At 39.3% G+C, this 21,950-nt stretch overlaps 1 protein-coding gene across 1 annotated transcript in view; it reads right to left on the reverse strand.

Annotated features, from left to right (window-relative positions):
- ATXN1 (ataxin 1) overlaps nt 1-21,455 on the reverse strand; it is a 96,360-nt gene extending 74,905 nt beyond the window's left edge. Inside the window, exon 1 of the mRNA XM_053466851.1 lies at nt 20,992-21,455. The gene's annotated coding sequence lies outside the window, so the exon portion shown is untranslated. The remainder of the gene's footprint in view (nt 1-20,991) is intronic.
- Nucleotides 21,456-21,950: the final 495 nt, after the last annotated feature.

The following is a 21,950-nucleotide window of genomic DNA, read 5'->3' on the forward strand; positions in this document are numbered from 1 at the left end:
AGGGGCCAGCAGTTCTGCAGCTTCTCCCCAAGGCAAGCATTTTTGCTGGTTAATTGAATGCATTAACATATTAATTCATTGGCTTCACCATGCAGTATAAAAGGCCATCAGTGGTGAGCTTCACTGGAAAAAGGGGCTGAGCTAGCCCTGTAGAGTTAAGGGCAGATTTTCTTCTAAGGGATAAGTGAAGTTTCCTTTTGCATGTCCTCCATTCAGTAACACAAAAACTTTTCACAGGTAAACAATTCTCAGCTTCTTACTCTGTGGCTGTATTCTGGCAGGTAGTATCTCTGGATCTGGCACGTGCACAGTCTTTCCAACGGCATATTCTCTGTAGCGGCAAAGGTTATGGTTGAACCATGTTTGAACCAGCCCGTGCCAGTTTGACATGATTCTTCATCTAAAGACTTACTCTGCTAAAATTGACATTTTTTACAACTAAATACTTAATTAGAACCATAATTTACTAGTACTGGTTAATGCCTAAACTCTTCCCACAAATAATTATTTTAAGTTAAAAAAATGCCCAAACCACTTATGCCACACAAAAGCAGGCACTGATAGGTTGTTGCCATATAAACACCTTCCTAAACAATTATTTTTTTATGTGATTAAAATTATTTCCTTAACATTAGTGAGATGATGTTCAAGTAATTCTTTTACATTAACTATGCATTACACGGGGCCAAGTTCCCTGCAGGAAAAACTCATTGGGACTGTCCCTTAATCATGCAAAGTCCTAGTGTAGTGGTTCAATCTCAAGAGTATTTTCTGTGAAGGGATACAGGCTTTTATACTATTGATTCAAACTTCTCACCAGTATCTCTTCTTACGCATGTCTAATATACATATAAGATATATCTATTAATTTTATTTTCTTAAACATAAAGGGGAAATCAAATGTGTTTTAGTTTAACTCTTAACAAAACTGATACCAAAGAAGACCACAGTTTGAGTTAAATAAAATCACTGGAAAAATGGGAAGGATTAAGGTACATTCACTATGTGCCCCAATCTTGACACGGCTGTAAAATTCAGCAGCCTGTGGAACACAGGAAATGCCACTAACACAACCAACAACAAGTTACTATAACAACGTAACCTGTTTTCTTGTGTTACTCAAGGAAGCTAAACAAAAAAATCTAGCGTCCAAGAATTTCCTGAGTTCAATGGAGGAATCCATAACTATGCGAAAAATCCAACAAAACAATTTGCTAATCACTGTAAAGTTGTTTTGATCTCAATCCATGTAAAGTGAAGTGTTTTCATCATTTCATCTGCACCAAGTTATCCAACCCAAGACAGTGCTATATGATCCTTCCCGCAATTTGCATTATCTTTGATACAAATATACAAAGAACCGGTAATTCGCAGCTAAGCTATGTGTGATTAATGCAAGACTCCGGCTTTCACACAATGCAGGCATTAAAAAGAAAATTAGAGGTGAGCTTATGAAAAAGCCATCATAGCTTTTTAGTGATAATTAAGTGCCAAGAAAGATTTACCAATCACAACTTCTCTATTTTATTATTTTAACCAAATCGGAGAAAATACTCTCCAGTGCTTCAATCACCACCAATGGATTACATTCGTAACACATTCAATTTTACAGTGACAAGTGTTAACTCCCCTACCTCTACATAAATAGTTATATATAGAATAGCACATAAAATGTATCCAGGACAATAAAGACCTGGAAGCCACCCCTTTAACAATGTATACATATGAAAGAACTCTGGAGAACTTTCATACATACTCATTCAACCTCCACAAAATCTCCACTTACCTAATGCAGGAGCTGCAGTAGAGCATCCCCTCTTGAAGTAACCAATCAGAAGCAGGAAAGAACGCCCATCAATGGGAATAAATCAACAGGAGCTATTTGTACGCATCTCCACAGGGTTCTCATTAGACCTCCATACCCAGAACGCTGAGCGGAAGGTATATCATGCATCAGAAGATATGTTCAGCCAAACACATCTCCTTCATGGGAAAGAGCTGGAGTTGGGGAAGGGGGCAAATGCATATTGGGGGATCCTGCAGAAGCCCATAAATGGACACAATGTTTATTTAAAGGAACCTCTCAGCTATCCATATGAATGAAGGTTATTAATAAAAGTGCTATTGTTGCATTGTATGGAATCTGAATAGTTAGACAGCATTCAAAAATATTTACACATACAACTTTTACATTTGCATGCAATGTGTCACCCGTAAGTGATACTTTTTTATATTTTGTTTGGTGGACAATTTCTTGATAATGTCTATAGATGTATAATTTTATCAAATAAAAAAACAAAGCTGATTTTATTTTTCCTCTTTCTTTCTTTTTTTTTTAATACTTCTTTACTTTGTTTTTTCATTATCAATATACAAAGAGAAAAAAGTCAAACATACACATATATATGTACAATACATTTTGACAAAACACAAAAGAAAAAAAAAAAAAAGGGCAGCCTTTTGAAAAATCCTCCAACATATGCCTGTAAGAATCATAATAAGAAAATGCACTTCTGATTTGCCTTTACAGGATACAACTTTAAATTAAAGTACTGCATGAAAACACTCTCGCGTATGGATTAGTCTAGCAATACTTAATTGATTCATGAAACAATTAGAGCACCAGAGAGCGCAGTACTTTAAATCATTTTTCATGCCATGGATTACCATACTTGTCTGAAACCAAGGGAACTGCTTATTAGCTATGGTGTTCACTATGCTCAAGGAAAAAAAAATGTAAATTAGTGTTTCTTTTCTATTTTATTATTTATACTTCATCACCACCCTCCTCAGACCTATGCTTGTTAACAGTACCAAAACGTGCATCCCTGGAAAGACCAGGGCCCTCTGGCAGTGGTAATTTGGGCAGAAGGTACTGGTGCGGCAGTGAAGAGATAGCAAGTAAGCGTGATACTGACTTACTGAAAAGTGAGTCATTGTGACCAGTTGTATGTTTCCTGTATTTTTAAACTTTCCTGATATGTTTTAGGACTGGTGCAGGACTCAAGTGACATTAGGGATAATTTGAATGTATTTGCCCAAATTAGGTAAACTGAAGTCTGTTATAATAGGTATCATAAAAAAGTAGTTTGTATATAGCATAGTGATTAATGTGAAGCAGTATTTAGCTGACTGGCCTGGTAATAAGCAGTATCGCAATTGTTTTAGATGCTAGGGTATCAGTAAGAGGCCATGCTTCATGTTCGAAGATGCCTAGACTGAGGAACAACATTTTATAGTTAAGAAGATGCCCAAATATATGGATTCACATGCACAAAAAAGCCAAGGAGGCTAGTTATTTTGGGTTAAACAATTAGGTAATACTACTACTGACAACAAATGCCGTGCCATTGGAAATATGCTGATAGACCAGGCAAGCCAGGGTACTCCTTCCAACCTTCCATCAACTCTAGCATATTTTCTATTATTAGTGTTATTAGGGATTCACAGGAGTCACTGCTGCAATATGTGGCCCTCTTGTGGAAACAAAGACAAGAAACACAAAATGCAGAAAATCAAGAAAAATCCACAACACCATCAAAATGAGGAAAATAGATTTTATCAAAAATTGCAGAAATGAGAACTTATTTTTATAAAATCAATTTTTCAATTGTAAAACTTCATATTGAGTGTGTTATCTACTAATACATATAGTATGTCAGACAACAATAAAGCATGTCGGAATTAATAAGACTCATACAGTACCATCCATTGCTCAATATTTCTTTTTCGGTGTAAGGCACAGAATTACAGCACTAAGAGGTCTCCTCTTGCATTTAACACTTTTAAATTGGGCTAAATTTAGAAATATGACTTCCTTCCTTACAAATGTGATAATGACATTCATTCTTTTATATAGGTCCGGGCAGCAACCTCACAGGTTTTAAAAACATGACTGTTAATTCTAGAACTTTAATTTTAAATTAAGTTCCAGTTATCCTTTGTTAAGTCTATTAATTAGAAAACAAATAAAAGGGCCTTTTCGGCAAAGCAAGTTTTTATTTGCCGTATATTAAGGCAGAACAGATAAAAGGTGCAGAGGTTTTTTTTTTATGAATGTATAGTACTTGAAAGTCAATAGTGTTGTTGACTTGGGGCATAAACAGAGTAAGACGTATCGGGATATCGATCCATCTGTCACTATTAAAAAGCTTGATTAACTTCTTTGCTGCAGCTTGTATTTTATCTCCAGATATTCTTTGTCTGGATTAGAACAATGATCAGACGCTTCTTCATTATTTTCTGGATAACACATCCTAGGGGTTGGTAGTTACTGAAAAGCATTGGTATTTTGCAAAAAGCAATCATTTATAACAACTTTTGAAATATTTCTATAGTTTGCTACGCATGCACCACAATTCTGGCCCATAATCATACAATAAAATAAAATACCGTATTGGCTCGAATATAGGCCGCACTCCCCCCCCCCCCACTTTAAGTCTTTAAAGTGGGGGTGCGGCCTATATTCGGGGTCTAGCGCCCGACGCCCCGGGACATGCAGTCCCGGGCGCCGGGCAGGCAGCGGGGTTAGGATACAGATCCCCCGCAGCGGTGCAGGGGACCTGTATCCTACTCTCGGATGTGCTCAGACAGCCTCCCCTGCCAGCACTTTCCACGGGGGGGGGGGGTGCCGGCACGGGAGGTTGTCTAAGTGCATCGTGTGGACGGTCACCGGCCACGGCGATGCGGGTAAACAGCCTCAGCTGCCGGCACGTCTGCACGATGTGCTTTAACAATCTCCCTTGCCGGGAATTCCCATGGGGGGAGTCCTGGCAAGGGAGATTATTAAAGCACATCGTGCAGATGTCCCGGCAGCGGAGGTTGTTTACCCGCATCGCCGCAGCCGGTGACTGTCCGCACGATGCGTTTTACCTCTGCCCCCAAGACTTACCAAAGCAGACTCCCGGGTGTCTTGCGGGGCCGGCGGGGGACATCTACGCAATACACGTATACAACTTCCGGTGCCGGCACATCCACTGAGTGCCGACACCGGAAGTCGCATACGCGTATTGCGTAGATGTCCCCCGCCAGCCCCGCAAGACACCCGGGAGTCTGCTCTGGTAAGTCGGGGGGGGGGGCAGAGTGGCAGCATATCTCGGGGGGGACAGTGGCAGCATATCTTGGGGGGGCAGTGGCAGCATATCTCGGGGGGGAGGACAGTGGCAGCATATCTCGGGGGGGGGGAGACAGAGTGGCAGCATGTTTTTTTGGTGCTTTTTTAAAGAAAAAAACTTTTAAAACTTTTTTAAAAAAGCACCAAACTTTTAGGGTGCGGCCTATATACGGGGGCGGCCTATATCCGAGCCAATACGGTATTTTGGTGTCTTAGGCCCCAAAAACCCCAACTACCATAACCTTCACAGTACTAAATAATGACATTGTACCTGTAATCCATATGAATAAATGCTCCTAGTTCCATACCTGATTATGAACTAGCTAAAGATAAGGTAAGTACATGTACTTATGTCTAACAAAATCCATTAATCTATATGTTACTGAGCATAAAAAAAATGATCTGTAACATGAAAAATAGACTTTATACTTTTAACCAAGGTACTCTTTAACACAATGAATGCCGACTAAAGGGTGTTTTGGTTTGGTCTAGAATAGAATCTAATTTTTTTCAGAAAATCCATGTTTACAGTAGTTTTGCAGTTTGCCGGTAATGCAAATATTATTATTAAACATTCAGTGCATAGGTTGTGGCTTGTGTTTGTCGTACGAGTATGTGGGTGTTGTACGTGTAAAACTATATACATCTGGAACCTGTTGCTTTTACCTTTTCACTTACAAGAAATTATATTCATACATACATATTATATACACATATACTTGAATACACACACACACATATATATCACACATACACCTATACATGCACGCACACATACACTGCATGCCACGCTAAGGCGCAAAGTGGCTAAAAGAGCAATCAAAAACCTAGAGTGAATATACAGGAAATACCAGAAGTCTGACACTGAAAAGCGGCCAACTATGAGAGTTTCAATATTAGTAATCTTATTGAATATATATATATATATATATATATATACATACACACACACACACACACACACACACACAGGGCTTCAATGTGTCAGATAGCCATGACGGCAATTAACTTTTTGTATTGTCTTATCTCATAACAAAAAAACGTTTTGACTCCCGCATTACGCACAGTTTTGTCAAACTCTAACTCCATAGCCAGCTTTGTTGGCATTTTATTCAGCCATTATATTCTCTAAATAGCTATATATAGAGCTTTTATGATCTTTGGCATATAGCAGTATTTTAGACATAATAATGTATTAACACAGTTAAAACAACTCTCATTTCTATAGGATTTTCATTTCACATGCTTTATATTTCCCGTTAGTCCCAGAATGCAAATTTCGAAGGAGTGCACTGAACAAGATTGAAAAGGACCAAGAATGTTTTTTTAGTAAATTCATCCAGAGTCTAAAAATGGATGCTGGGCATATGTTCATTAAACTGTGTGATTTCTTTCATTTCAACAACCTCTTGAAACCAATAGAATGATAGTTGCCTAAAGCATAAACCAGACAGACTTAACAGTGCTAAGGCAGAGACGTGTGCAGACACACACTCGCAGTAGTGAAAATGTTCACCTATAGAAGAACATCCATATTGTGCCAAGTGAGTGACATTTTATAATAGCTTTGTGATGCAAACAACCAAGACGACCACAAAGTAGCCAGGTCTAGGAATCTTTAATCTGCAGCCCTCTACTCGTATCAGGGCAAGTAAATATGTAACTTGTGTGTGTAGTAGAGTCATGCATTCTAGACCGGAAGACTAGGAAGAGACCTTGCTCGTAACTATTTATACAAAAATCATAAATCACATATACACACACAAATACATATTTAGTTCAGTTCACAAGGCGGAAATTTGAACCCATTACTCAAGAGAAATTATGGAAACGGTACAGACGCTGACAAGGATTGAAATGCTATTAAAACAGGGTACAATTTAACTTTCATTCCAGATTAGAAAATAAATAATATGGCTTTATACAGTATATTTGTATATAATACAAAGGTTTTAGGCAGGAGTGATAGAAATAAGAATGCTTTCCAAAATAGACATGATAATGTATTTTTATCGTTTAGCGAAATGCAAAGTACACAAAGAAAAGAAAAAATCATATCAATATTTGGTGTGACCAGGCCTTTTCAGTTCCTATGACAACAGCCTATGAGTATCTGGTTTTGTGTCACGTGACAATTTAGTGTTTCCAGCAAAAACGATGAAGGTTAAACTTTACACGATTAAAAATATCTACGCTACAAGTGAAGTTAAATTCAACAGTTAGTAGGAACACCTTTAAGATGCTGAACCACCATAATCACACGTTCCTTTCTGCTGTACAAACCTCATCTTGCAACTCAAAAGGCCGATTTTATAGGCCATTACAAGTAAAATCCCATAACATGTGGAATCACATGATGCCATATTTCTATGACAGATAAAACATCTATCATTCTTCAGCATAATAAAATAAAAAGCTTCTGAGTCACTGTTAAGCAAGTAGAAACAGGCAGAATGATTATATAATGCAAAACTTTTCTTAAATAGTGCATGGGGGAAAAAAAGGGAAATGTTAACATAATATCCCTATTACGCTATATGATTTATGTCATAAATTCTATGAAAAATTCTATTTTGACTCCATTATGCTATCATAGAAACACATTTTTTTTCCCCCATGGTTGGTTAAATTCCTCAGCACCAGAAGTCAGCCAAAAGCAGCAGGCAGGGGTCTGTCGAGACCCCAGTGTGCATGCATGGCAAGCCCTCCAAATGATATCAATGTGGGGTGATGGAGTAGGAGAGCAGCTGCAGTAACAGAGGTACTTCAGGTAAGTGCTTTGGGTTTGTTTGTTTTTTGCATATTTTGAGTACTTTCAAACACATTCTTTTGAGGGGCTGACAAGTCAATCTTCATAATTATAGGCTCTCCAATCTGCACTTCCAACACCGCTACTTACAACGTGTATTATGACAGCACGCTAGTTGTTTTTAAACTAGGTGCTCGTCATTTAATTTTTTTACCCACAACCCAACCAACTCCTGCCATATATTTGAAGGACCTTTGCTGAAACCAATCACAGGCATAGTCTGGTGACGTCAGGGTTTGTAGTGTGTGGGCTAAAGCACAGCAGATTGGTTTCATTGCAGATTTAAGGGTCCTCACTGGAAATGATCTGTCCAGCTAATTATAGAAAAACAGCAGTAAGTAAGAGTAAGTTAATTTGGCATGCATACAAGAGAGGAATATAATCATTTGGTTAGTAATGTTTGAACGAAAATGAGTAACACCTTAAAGGGACATATGATATGACAACTTTAACACTTGTGTGGTGTTCTTTTGCAAATGTTCATTTTTGCCGTATGCATTTGCCCCTTCCCAGCTCCAGTGCTGGCTCAGCAAAAGCCGTGGATGGGGTCTAATCAGACTTCAAGCAGCCAATGAGCAACAAGAATCATTGCACCATCGAGGAGGAAGGCGGCCACAGCAGCTGCTTTAAAGTATATTAAAATGCTCTTAATATTAAATATGCATTCTACTTTAGTGGAGTGTCAGGGATATGAAACTGTCCTTTTAATGGTCTTTTTTGTTTTACTTCAGTTATCCATTATTATTACATCACATTTAAATTATATGTATCTCACATATAAACATTTAAATCACTACTGACACATGTATGCAAAACAATTGTAACACAGATATGATCATGTTTTGGGTCCAGTTTCAGTTTGAATCAAGGGGATCTGGACACATATTACAGCTAGTTTACCTTAACTGGTTGCCTGCATGTTTGTTCTCATCTGCTTACTAGTGAATTAAGTCTGTGCTGTCTATTGGTTCTCTGTAGAAAGTAATTTTTGTGTTTTGTTGGAAAGGCTACATTTGCTTAGCTTTATCTGTGTTTCCTGCAGTTGGTTGGCTCTGTAAGGTGTGCCACACTGGAAGCCTATTGCTAATATTTCACTATTATGAGTTCATTGTAGCTGGTTACAGGATTAAATTAATTTTTAATATCATTAAAATCTTTAGTTTGTGGCTTGTAAATTTAATAACTGCTTAGTAGCCTGTTTTCATCCGAAAAAAGAACAGAAAAGAAATATAATTTGCAGCCAGTGGTAGTTTAGTAAATGTGTCTATGAAACATAAAATATAATCCTATTTCAAAAAATCTTTACATGCCAGAAGTAAAGCCATCATAAACTAACCTCTCACCAATTACTTATCTGGAGGTCACCATTCCAGACAGTCGTAATATTTTGGTTTAATTCCAAACTCAAACACCACCCTGAGCTGACTCTTTTAGGTAATGCTAATGAAGTATTGTTTATCAAAAGACCTTAATAAGACAGATGGTCCCTGTAAGTGATTAGGACTGATGCAGTGAGTGTGTGCCTATCAGTTACATTGTGCCAACATATGAGACATGATCCAATACAAGAGGCCATCGTAGAGCTTGTATGTTGTTAAACATACAGAAACTGACAATATTTTTAAATCAGTTTTAATTTATAAACAATAGCTGTGATTGTGGTTCCCCTTTAGATTGCCTAGGCTAGTGCACTAAATACTGCTACTATGTTAATTCATTGAGCTTCTCTTGTGTTTTATGGCTCACAGCAGTGACAAGACTTTGGCTTTTTTGACAGCCTTGGTCAAAAACATTAAAAGCGCTTATCTCCCAAACGCCAGTCAGCTGAACTTGGCTGTACTTGCTCTCACAGCACAGTGGTACACGAAGTACCTCTTACTCAGCATTCTGACTGAGTATGTAAGTTTACAAAAGTAGAAAGACTGGGCAGAGTGACAAACTGAATTTTTTTTTCAGTGGTAGAACTGAACTCAAGATTTGACCCCTTACTAAATTGATTCACTGTAGATTATAAACAGATTGTAGATTGTAAGGAGGATGGTCCTTACCCATTAAAATAACATTTTCAATGGAATGCTTTAATATGGATATGTCTGTTTTATTACAAAATCTAACAAGGTTAATAGCACACCTGAGGACTTTTCAGGGCTGGCTGCCAGGAGCTTCCCTTCTCGTGCTCCTAATTGAATTCATCAAGAGGGTATTGCAGTTGTAAGGGGTATCATGTGTACAGGGACATGGCTAGCCCCAGGTAGAGTTCAAAGGGGTGGAAGCTGACATGAGTAGGTGCTAGTGGGCGTGAACAAACATCGCTCCCTCCCCCTAAGACACTGAAGACACTAACCCAGTGGCTGGAGACTCCAGGTGAAACGCTGTGCCTTCCCAGATTTTATTCTTACATGGTTTCAACAATATGTATTTTTCTGCACTGCATGTAAATATAAAGGAAGAAATAGGTGGGGCCTATGCAGATATATGTTATGTAACTGAGTAAGGTGAATAATTGATATTTACACAATGTGTGTATAGTGATAGGGCTTGAAAACTTCCTGAAAAGAGACACTAAGGAGGGAAGCTTCATGCATTGGTTTCATTCCATTTGTAGTCATCACTAAAAGGTTCATCACTACACATGAATGCAGAGAGTATTTATTTATTTTAACTTTTAAACAAGACAATAGGAAATCCTAACTAGATTGTCCACGCTGTTGCAATGAAAAGTGTTCTGTAGTAAAATCTCACTTATAATACAATTTGCTCGTAACACTGGCTATTTGATGGTGGTTAGATCAAGAGAAGTTTGAAGGAAAGAAGTGGTCTATTTTTTTCACCTTTTTTAAGACTTAACACAACTAAATACCATAAGGTTAAATAAAAGTCTATAAACCGTTAAACTCAGTAGTTCCCAATTTTTTTATGCAAAATGATAAATGTAGATCTATGAAGTGAAATGTGGAACAAGTGAGATCAAAATATATACTGTATACTAGCCAGTTTACATCGAAGATACATCAGATTTCACTTCACCAATAATATATGAAAGTTGATTTACATTTTGCATTACCATATGCTGGCCTATGAACAGCCGTAACTTATCGACTGTATTTCTCCACTTGAAATATTTACAACAAAGATTTGTCTAGCTGTTGAATAATTAAGCATGGACTTGGCTGGATGGCTCAAAAATCTAGCCTGGCTAATGGCCACAAAGAGAGGTTTAATAAACACATTTCTAAAAATGGAAGATTGATTTGAGCAACAGGTTTCTCTTTTTTCCTTCGTAATTTGCAATACTCTGAGGCCTACTCTATAAGTTTCCATAGCCAGCAGCAATTATTATTCATATAGCTGATGAGTCATGTACTTAATATACTATGGTGTTACAAATCATGTCCCAAGAAAAAAAAAATGGCAAAGTGAGAGAATTAACTGTGATACTAATATTTCAGAAAAGTGTTACGCGCATATAACACACAGATTTGAATTCAGGGTTTTAAATTTGGCGTACAACAATCTTACTAAAACAGCTATCCTGTATATTTTTCATTCATCGTCGCTGCACAGTTCCCCAGGGTTACAGCCACCCCTGTAGATTGAACACCCCACGTTGTTCATTACGATCCCCCTAGGCTCTGCTTAAAAATCCACCTGTTCAAGGATGCCTATAAAGTCTCTTCTTGTATTAAGGCAAATTCCCTTTGTGTCATGGTTGGGTAAAAGTTGTGTATGTATGTGGGGTGCTGCTCTAGACCAGAAGCCCACAACTCATTTTAAGACATTTTCCATGTCCTATTCATCCACTGTCTTGAGTGCAGGACATGATGTTGTAACGTGCCTTAGTGGGTCACACAATACTACAAAGCTTAAATGGGCTAGCTATGAAGGAGGTTTATGATCTCCCCATCTGTGCTTTTAAGCAGAAGCCCACCACGTAGCACTACCTTAAGGTTTCTACCCCCCCCCCGTCGCTGTGTTGGCAACAGAACGACTACAGAACTTATTTTGAACTTTAGAGAACTTTTTTTACCTATTTATGTGCAAAATTGTTTAGTTTTGACAGTGACCCTACCTCACTGAAGAATATTTTATGTTTCATAATGTTTATCATGATATGCCATAACCTTGAAGGACATATTTTATTTAATTTTGTGCTGCACCCCTAAAAACACAAGGTTCTTGTGAGAGTGTATGCTAGACAGTTCCAATGCCAGCCACGGCCAAATAAAACATCAAATAAAGGGTTAATAATACAGGAATAATTACAGAAATACTTGTGAGCAGCACCTTAACCAATCACAAGTTTTAAATAATGTATGCAGACATATGTATGGAACTTGATGAGGCTTTATTCTGGTAATGGTAATCTTTCAATGTTTGTCATGAAACATTCTGAAATTGGAGCGAGAGACAAGTTAGGATAACTATATAATGATGTAATGTGAAAACATTTTGCATATACAATGATACACTGTGAAGATATTTAATGTTTAAAAATCACTTGTGCGGTAATTACGTTTTTTTTATCTGTAACAATTAAAAGCACATCCTTATAGCATACGCAAATTTATAAAGGATTAAGAATTGTGACATCAGGTAACATGGGGTGGGCCTCACTCTCAGATGTTTTTAATTGAGTTTTCACGATTTTTGGGCCCTTGTGAGCAGTGATGATCATTGGCCAGTGGGGATAACTTCTGAACTCTCCTGACTGACCCAGCGAGCTGTAAAATCAATGGTGACCTGTGCTATTGCAGAGCAGACCTCCATCGAGGCTCCCACATGGCCACTTTATGACACTATGCAGTTATACAACCTCTGTGACGTGACTCTTCGAGTAAGGTGGGCAGGTGGTGATGCCCCCTCCTTACTCACTCCCACCTCTATCTAGACACCACAACAATGGTGACCCAATTTAATCACCTAAAATGTTGGGTGATATTTTTTTGGGCAGCAATCACCATGAAAACCACTGAAATGTTCTTGATTGCTCCATATTTCAGCTGAATACACTCAAAGTAAAAATAAAAAGTTGGCAAACCAGAAAAAAAAGAAAAGCAAAGTTGAAAGAATGCTACCACTGCAACCATAACTTATTAAACTCTTAACTTAATTACTACGAAACCGCCCACGATCCAGTTGTGCATTAGGAGACCTTGACTCCGTATGTGAGTTGTATAGGAAAGCGTTGCAGCCCTTGGTAGCTTAACTGGTTTTACACACATTAGCTGAATCCTATCGGTGGCCCTCTTCTGCTACCTCTCATACAATGCTGCTTCAATAGGCCTTGGCCAAGTTATATCTGTGCGCTTGTCTCAAGATGCTCATAAGTAGAAAACGTCATTTTAATGAACTATCAAATGGGGACTGCACTACAAAACAAACTCCCATTACCACTTGGCATAAAAGCCTGGAGCTCAGAGAATGCCAAGCATTTGTTGATTTGTTAAAAATAAGCTATAAAAGAAAAACAATTGCCAATTTTGCTCGCTATGAACCATAAGCTTACTGGATGTGCAACACAAATTCTTGTTGACTTCGCTTTGGTACATAGAATTTTATTAACTGAAAAGAAGGGGTCAGTAATTACTGTGGGAACTCTGAAGTACACTATGCATTGTATTCAATAGAAATCCAGGCACTAAATGCTGGTTGTCGCTGAAGCACAAGACAAAACACACCTGAATAGCAGATGAATACTGTCTGTTGCCATGGCAGCCTGATGATTGATCAGGAAGAGGGCTACACTCAAACCTACGCAGCTGACATATCTATAGAATACACAATGAGCAGGGGAAAGAGACATGCAGGGAAAGTAAACTCGCAGGAAGCCATGAACCGTGACATGATTTACCCTACCATACAAGTTCACTGAATATTGCTTGCTTTGAAAAAATATATTTATTTTAGCTCTGTTAAACTGCAGGTTACATTTAGGAACTTCCCTTAACACAGTGTAATTCCCTATCATATGTATATAGTAGCACACAGCAACACACATTATACATATACAACTTCTTTGAATTCTATGGTTTTACATATCAGGACATCTGTTTATTGGCAGGTCTAAGAAATTAGGTAAATACAACCTCACATGACCACCACATTGTGATTTATTCAACAAAAATAAAGCCAAAATAGAGAAGCCATGTGTGAAAAACCAAGTACACCTTATGAGTCAATAGCTCATAGAACCACCTTTAACAGCAATAACTTGAAGTAATCGTTTTCTGTATGACTATCAGTCTCTCACACCATTGTGGAGAAAATTTTAATTTTCTTTACAAGGTTGCTTCAGTTGAGAATTGCGGGCATTTGTTTATTCACAGCTCTCTTAAGGCCCCAACACAGCATTTCAATTGGGATGAGGTCTGAATGTTGACTGGACATTGCAAAACCTTAATTCTTTTTTAGCCATTCTGTTATAGATTTGCTGGTGTGCTTGGGATCATTGTCCTGTTGCATGACCCAATTTTGGCCAAACAGCTCGTTGGAAAGAAGTCCTCACATTTGATTCTGGAATATTTTGGTATACAGAGGAGTTCATGGTCGACTCAATGACTGCAAAGTTCACAGGTCCTGTGGCTGCAAAACAAGCCCAAATCACCCCTCCACCACCGTGCTTGACAACTGGTATGAGGTGTTTGTGCTGATATGCAGTGTTTGGTTTTCGCTAAATGTGGCACTGTGCATTATGGGCAAACATCTCCACTTGGGTCTCGTCTGTCCGAAGGACATTGTTCCAGAAGTATTGTGGTTTGTTCAGATGCAACTCTACAAACCTAAGCTGCGCTGCCATGTTCTTTTTAGAAAGAAGAGGCTTTCTCCTGACCACCCTTCCAAATGAACCATACTTGTACTATCATGCACATACATGCTGTATAGAGTCTGAGATGTAACTCTTGGGGTAGGGACACAATAGGTATATAGGTTGAACTTGATGGACCTTGGTCTTTTTTCAACCTTATGAACTATGTTACTATGTTTTGAAATTTCTCTGACCATTGCATGATCTGACCTCTAGGTTAAATTGGCTGGGACGTCCTCTCCTGGGAAGATTGTCTTGAATGTTCTCCGCTTTTGAATAATCTTTCTCACTGTCGAATGATAAACTTTAAATTGTTTGGAAATGGCCTCATAATTCTTCCCAGATTGATGGGCACCAACAATTTCTTCTCTAAGATCATTGCTGATGGTTTTCCTCCTTGGCATTGTGTTAACACACACCTGAATGCTCCAGACCAACAAAATGCTAAGGGATGGTCATACTTGATGATGATCAGTTAATCAATGGCATTTGATTAGCAGCACCTGTTTGCTACTTAGCATCTTAATTCCTTTGGAAGCAGTACAGGTGTACTTTTTCACACAGCTTCTCCATGTTGGCTTTATTTTTGTTGAATTCATGAATGTTGAAGTCATTACACAGTGTAATATGTCATGTGTTGTTGTCCATCTGAAGTTGTATTTACCTATTTTTTTTAGACCTGCTAAGGAACATATGATTGTTCTTATGTCCTGATATGTAAAACCATAGAATTTAGGGTGTAGTTTTTCTTTTTCCACACAACTGTATATGCACAGCATTTCACCACATCTTTACCAAAATGGATTCACCGACCCTTCAATTTATTCTACATTGGTATCAGCTTTTAACATGCGATTCATTATTTGAACCATAGCCTTGCTTTGTGTTGTGTTTATCTGAATACAGATAATAATTAGCACTCTGCGTGATATTAGATTTATGCAAATACAAAAACCTAAGATACTGGTCTTAATTAGGCACAGCTCGTTTGCAAAAAAATGCCAAATTGATGAAGAAAGAGGAAATCCAAGAATACTTAGAATTTGTGAAGCCAAGTGGTCAGTAATAAACAACTTACATTTAATGTCCAAGACAGCACAAGAAGGACCAAGTCGAGTAAACGCTGCCTAAAATTCTATTCACGTTAAACACAAAATAGATTATGAAGGATTTTCTGTGTGTGTTTTTTTTTCTACACATTATCAAGACTTTCAGTACTGTAAAACATGGTGATACACTCATACCCAGCACTTAGGAAGTATGTTAAATGTGTTTTCAAGGAGATTGCCATATTTCCACTATATGGACTTTCTCACTAGTTAAACCACCACAGTAAACCAATGGCATTAGAAGATGTGGTTCACAAAATATTTTTGGACTCACACACATGCCCCTGCCTGTGTACACACATGATGCAGTGGCATGCGTTACAGTTCTTGAGAGTATTAAACCTGGCCCCGAGAGAGATATGTACAACAGACATTCCCCAACAGTGTTCCACCTACTATACTGCTGTCAGTGGTAGACTGGAACACCTGTTGGCAATGACTGTCAACCTTCTAAACACTCTTACTGCCGCTTTGGCTTCCTGATCCCTGGGTACCACCCTGGATTCTGACTGTGAGAAGACCAGGGACCTGTAGTAGATTGATACATTTGTTCCCTACATAGGTCTGAGGAGTGGTTTACCCAACAACAATCAGCTCACAAGAGCAGGGTTCCTCTTTTCCCTTCTTAAGCATTCGTAATTGTGTGTGATTTTAAACTATTTCACTGACTCTGATTGTAACAGTGCTACTGAATCTGATGAAGCTATGTTGTTTGTCTCTTCCCTTGTCACAATTCTCTGTATTGAGTGTATGGGACACTTATTACTATTATTATTATTATTATAACCGCGTGGTCCCTTTGAATTTTTGTGTTGTCCATTTTCCAAAGGCATGGGGGGATTCTGCAGAATTCATCCACAAGCATTTGCCCCAGACACCAGCCTCCACTCCCCAAGCTAAATGCAAGGGTCTTTGGCTGAAGACATCTCCCTGCACTTGGCATACTCACCTGCAGTTAGCACCACAGCCTCTGAAGTCTTAGGGCTGGTGTCTGCTCAGACCCTGTGCGCATGTGGGGAATGCACTCTCGTTGATTTAATGGGAGCACTTTCCTACCTCAGCTCCGTGTGGGACCATGGATGAGATTGGCAGCTGCTTCAGAAGCACTATGGCTTCAGTGTCAGGAATGAGCTTTATTTTGCTTTCATTGTAGAATAATGCATATTAAAGTACTTACAGAATATCTTAAATGCATTCTTTTACAAGTCTATTTAATTAGTGGTGCATCCACTGCAATTTAAGATACAGACCAATGCCTAGTCCATGTTTAGCTATCTAAATACTTCAAGGTACTTATAATATATCTTGGTTCCATTTTTTGATTGCTTATTGACATTGTATCCTTTGTTTTATTTTTGCCTCTGTACTCACCATCTCTATAGTATACCGTGCTCTTAAGTATCTGGAGGTACGGTGCCATCTCTACAGAGACACAGCTGGACAGAGCAAACAAACCCAAGACAAGGCTAGAGGGCTTTGTGCACCCTCTTCTATTCACCACGTCTGGCTACTTCTTTCTTTGTAGGCCATTGATACACACCAAAAAACAAGTTGTAGGCCAAACCTTTGTAAAAAGTAGACTGGTACATATTTGTAATCTGTTGTACACCCCTCCCCAACAAAACATGTCACAGAGGTCACTTCAGCATATCACTGTTTCTATGGACATGTCTAGTGTGGTGACAAAGGAAAACATTGATTAACAGGTTTACACGCAGGTTAACAACACACATCATGACACATATGTCAATACATATTTATTGTAAAAAAAAAAATGCCTGCACTATACTGAGTGTACATCAATGTCATACAGGTATGTATGAATATGCACACGTAAAAAATATACACTCAAATATTATTCTCTAGACTTTTACTAAGCCAATGTTTCTGCTAATGATTTCCTCAACTGCATTATATAAGAGGATAATCCTTTTGGAAGATTCTACTTTCAAAACACACCGGATAAATATAACATGAATGCAGCTTTCCGTTACAGAATGCCTAAAAACTAGACCATATAAACTATTATTAACCAAAATAGCTGCTATGGGCATCATGACTGCTACAGACATGAAATGGTATCTATACAGTTAACCTGTGCATTCTCTTGAAAAGTGGCAACTGGTTCCATCTAGAATGTGATGATGTCATGCAACAGAAACATATTGTGGGAAGTGTGAGAAGATTGACAGAGAATGAGCCCTGGCTGAAATATTACATTATACTATTATCTTAAACAGTCCCTTAAAATGTTAGCTCATGTGTCGGCGTACTCTTCAAATGACACACTGCAGTGTCTGCCAAGAGAGATCATTCTCAAAAGTTTTCCAACGGCTGTTAATGTTTTTCCTTGTCATACACACATAGTATTCGACTTCCATAATTTATATAGGTTAACAGACTACTGGTTTAGTTATGTTCAGTTGGGAAGGCCTAGCAAATACGATGACTCATTAATTAAAGATGTGGGACTCGTCACGAGAATACAAACTACAGTAACTGTTAACAATATATATTTCTAACCGTGCATCTTTAAGTCCAGCGTGTGTATATTAATATATATGCATAGTAAGTCTAGATAGGAGCGTGCGCCACCATGCACAAAGCAGTGGACGAGAAAGAGTTAACAAAAATGCAATACCAGGCAATATCCTATAAGCTGCTTTACGAGAGATATTATAGTGAAATTGTGTTGCTTTGATCCTATAGAATATTGTACTACTTCTTATATGTGTAGGTCTCCAAAACAGGTTACCCTGAGCAATGAATATCTCTTCTGATAATCATCCACCTGAAGGAAGCAGGGAGCTTGTTTATAGAAGTGCCTGTTTCGATTTACTTTATTATCCCATTATTCAGCAGAATATTATGGCACTTTTGCAGCAATAATAATAAATGATAATAAAAAAAACATCTGTGTAAAACATCACTACAGGAATCACATTTAATCAGCTATTCTGCATATCTATTAGTCATGGAGTGTCCAGAGGTTGAGCAACATATCTGAGACACAGAGGGTTAAGGCACTTAAGCAGTTATGTAATACAGGAAAATTACCTTGTAAATGCATTTATAGTTGAAGTCAGATGTTAGTGCAGGGCTGGTTAGTCCGTGGCTAGCAAAAGCCCCAATGGTTTCCTAAAGGGCTTCAACTGCACACCTATTTCGACGAATCTGTTCACCCTCCTACAGGACTGTCCTTGCAAGGCCAGGCTGCATTTCCCCTAAGTGAGTTTCCCCGAGGCCCTGTCTCCTTTTCACACACACCTCGTCCTCCTCCCAGCTACGCCTGACTCACTGTATTCACCCACTGGGAGGGGAAACCTTCACACTACACTACACTACACACACAGCACTGCTTACTCACCGAGCGCCACATACATATTATGGAGAGTTGTAAAACAGGGCTAATGAGAAAACAATCATCCAGCCCAGAGACTTTCTATCCTACAAGGACTAACGCAGAGCAGCGCACGGATACAAAGTGACTGTTCTCTTCACACATAGTCCTCCTGTCTGTTTAGTGGTAATTATTTAATACAATTTATACTTTTTTGGAATCTTGTCACTGAAGAAAATGTTAATCCGCGTAAGCCATGTAAATACAATCTGAAGCCTATTCTGAAGTGAACCGTGTTTTATAGAATAGAAGAACACCACCAGGAGCCCCTGGATGCTCCTTTAAGCTGAACGTGTTAGTATGGCACGTCACTGAAAACTTCTTGAATTCTTGGAACTCTTTGGTCACCACGTTCATTACAAAACACGATGTGTGTGACGAAATTAATTAATCAGAAACTTTTCACCAATTGCCCTTCCTCTGTGAACTGGTCAATAAGAGTAAACAGGGAAGCTGCGAAGGTAACCAAATACAGCTCTTAATTACTATACGGGTCACGAACACATTTTCTTAATAAAAAAAAGTCTTTAGGGAAAACTGAGTTGGATTGTTCTCGTCCCCAAGTGGGCAGGGTAGGAGCAGTCAGTCCAGCACTGTGGGGTGGAGCAGCATGTCTGCAAAATGCTCCAGGCCTATCTTTTGATTAACCGAGGAGGCTAGGCCGATGGTGCTCGGATTCTAATTCCAAGGTAAACGCCACCTATTCAGGGCAGCATTACTACTATTACAGGAGCAAACTCCAAGCTTCTGCAGAATACCATGTAATCATCTGGCACAGTGGGATTTTCGGCCTAGTATCACAGACGCAAATGCTTACGTAAAACCAAGCTGCTAAAACCTACTACAGAATGATGTTGCTGATCATTATATAAGGTACAAAACCATGACTTCTTTGGGATCATCTGGAAGTGAGAGCTTCCATCTAATCACATGCCAAGCAAGGGTCTGTTCCCCAATCAAGCAGTCATAGTTACTAAGGTGGGCATCATGCAAGGAAACTAAAACAAATTAATCAGAATACATGGCAATGTTCTCATAGGATTGTTAAGCTGCACTTGCTTTTGTTGACCATGCACAATAATAATAATAATAAATAATAATAAAAACCCTCACACTGAGCATCACATGAGCAATGCACAAGCCTGTGGCAGTGATCTGGCACCAGGTGGTCTCTGTAGAAGAGAAGCAGACTGATAGATCAGACGGCAGGAGGAGGGGATTGACAGAGGTGACATAAACGTGCAGTCTCCTTTCTCGTACACATACACATGTAGGTCCCCCCCCTGCAGTCTCTTTTCAGCACTCCATTAGAGAAGCTGTCGCTTGCCAATTCTTTCTTGCCTACTGTGTCTGAAAGGCAGATCCACCCTCTCCATTAACAGCAATCCAGGAATCGCCAACTAAGAGAGGGTTAAAATCACAACGAAACGGCCAATCACATCCACAAAACAAAATACACGCCAGCAAAAAACCAACGAGGGCTCCTCCGCCGTCAACCCCTGAACCAACCTGCACGGCTGAGCCCCAAAACAGAGAAACCATAGCTTGTACCTCCAGATGATTTCGGCTCTGCTGCTTCTGCTTCTTTACCGGGGCATGAAAAGCAGGAAGGGAAAGCCCAGCCTCTGATCTTTCATTAGTGTAACAGGGAGATACACAGCATAATAATATGCATGCATACGTCTGGGCTGCCACGGCTTCCAGCTTCAGGAAGAACAAGCCAAAGGGGGGGGGGGGGGGGCGAGATGGACTTACTGTAAAGTGCAGCGTGAAGAAGGGGTCTGAACTGTTGCGTTTCTCTTTCTCTCTTTCTTTTTTTTTAAGCCTGCCCCCCCTCGCAGTAAGACAGGTCTTGTATGTCTCCTCTAATGTAGTAGAATGATGTCTGCAGTACAGCTCTCTCTCCCTCCAGCATGTAAATGTGTAATAGAAGCCAAATATGGAGCAGTTGGCTGCCTCTGCAACAGCTCAAGGATCCTACTTCATGCAAAAGGGAGGAGGGGGGGAGTGAGAGAGAGAGTGTGTGTGTGTGTGTGGAGGCAAGGCAATACTTTGGCAGGCAGCCAAGGCAGCCACACAGATTATTGCATACGCACAACAGAGCCGGGGCGGTCGGACTTAACCCTTTTCGTAATGCTTTTTAACTACACGTTTGTGTTGTCGCTTCGATTCGGTGTAGGAAGAGAAATGAACCGCGCTTGTTTCAGTTGTTGGTCCCCCCCCTCGACATATTAACGGGAAGCGGTTGTAACGTAGTGTAACTTTGTTACGTGCTCGCATTTGTCTCAGGGTGTGTGTGTGTCTCCGTTGGAAAAGAGAGAGGGGTGGAGGACGGGCACAGCGTAGGAATTGTGAGGGGAAAGCCAGGCTCAATGTCCACGGGGATGAAGAACGCAGACATGCGTGGCAACGTCATTTAGGAAATAGCAGCTGTTTTTTTAACCCCTCGGCTGCCATTGGGCAATGCCATGCAATGATTCAGACGGGTAGCCATTTCTTACAGGCACGAAAACTGGATTTGCGCGATTTTTTTTTTACTTCACCGACGCCCTCTGCAACCCTTTTTTTTTTCTCAGGAATTGAAATAATTGCTCGGTTGAGACCTATGAGAAATGACATTGCACTTTTAGCTACGGGGAATACCTGGCTGGCGTGTGAAAAAAACTAAAATTTACGGTGTAAAGTTTCTCAAGAAATAGGGAAACCGCTGGAGA

The sequence above is a fragment of the Spea bombifrons genome, chromosome 5 (assembly GCF_027358695.1).
Source record: "Spea bombifrons isolate aSpeBom1 chromosome 5, aSpeBom1.2.pri, whole genome shotgun sequence".
In the NCBI taxonomy this organism is placed as follows: Eukaryota; Metazoa; Chordata; class Amphibia; order Anura; family Pelobatidae; genus Spea; species Spea bombifrons.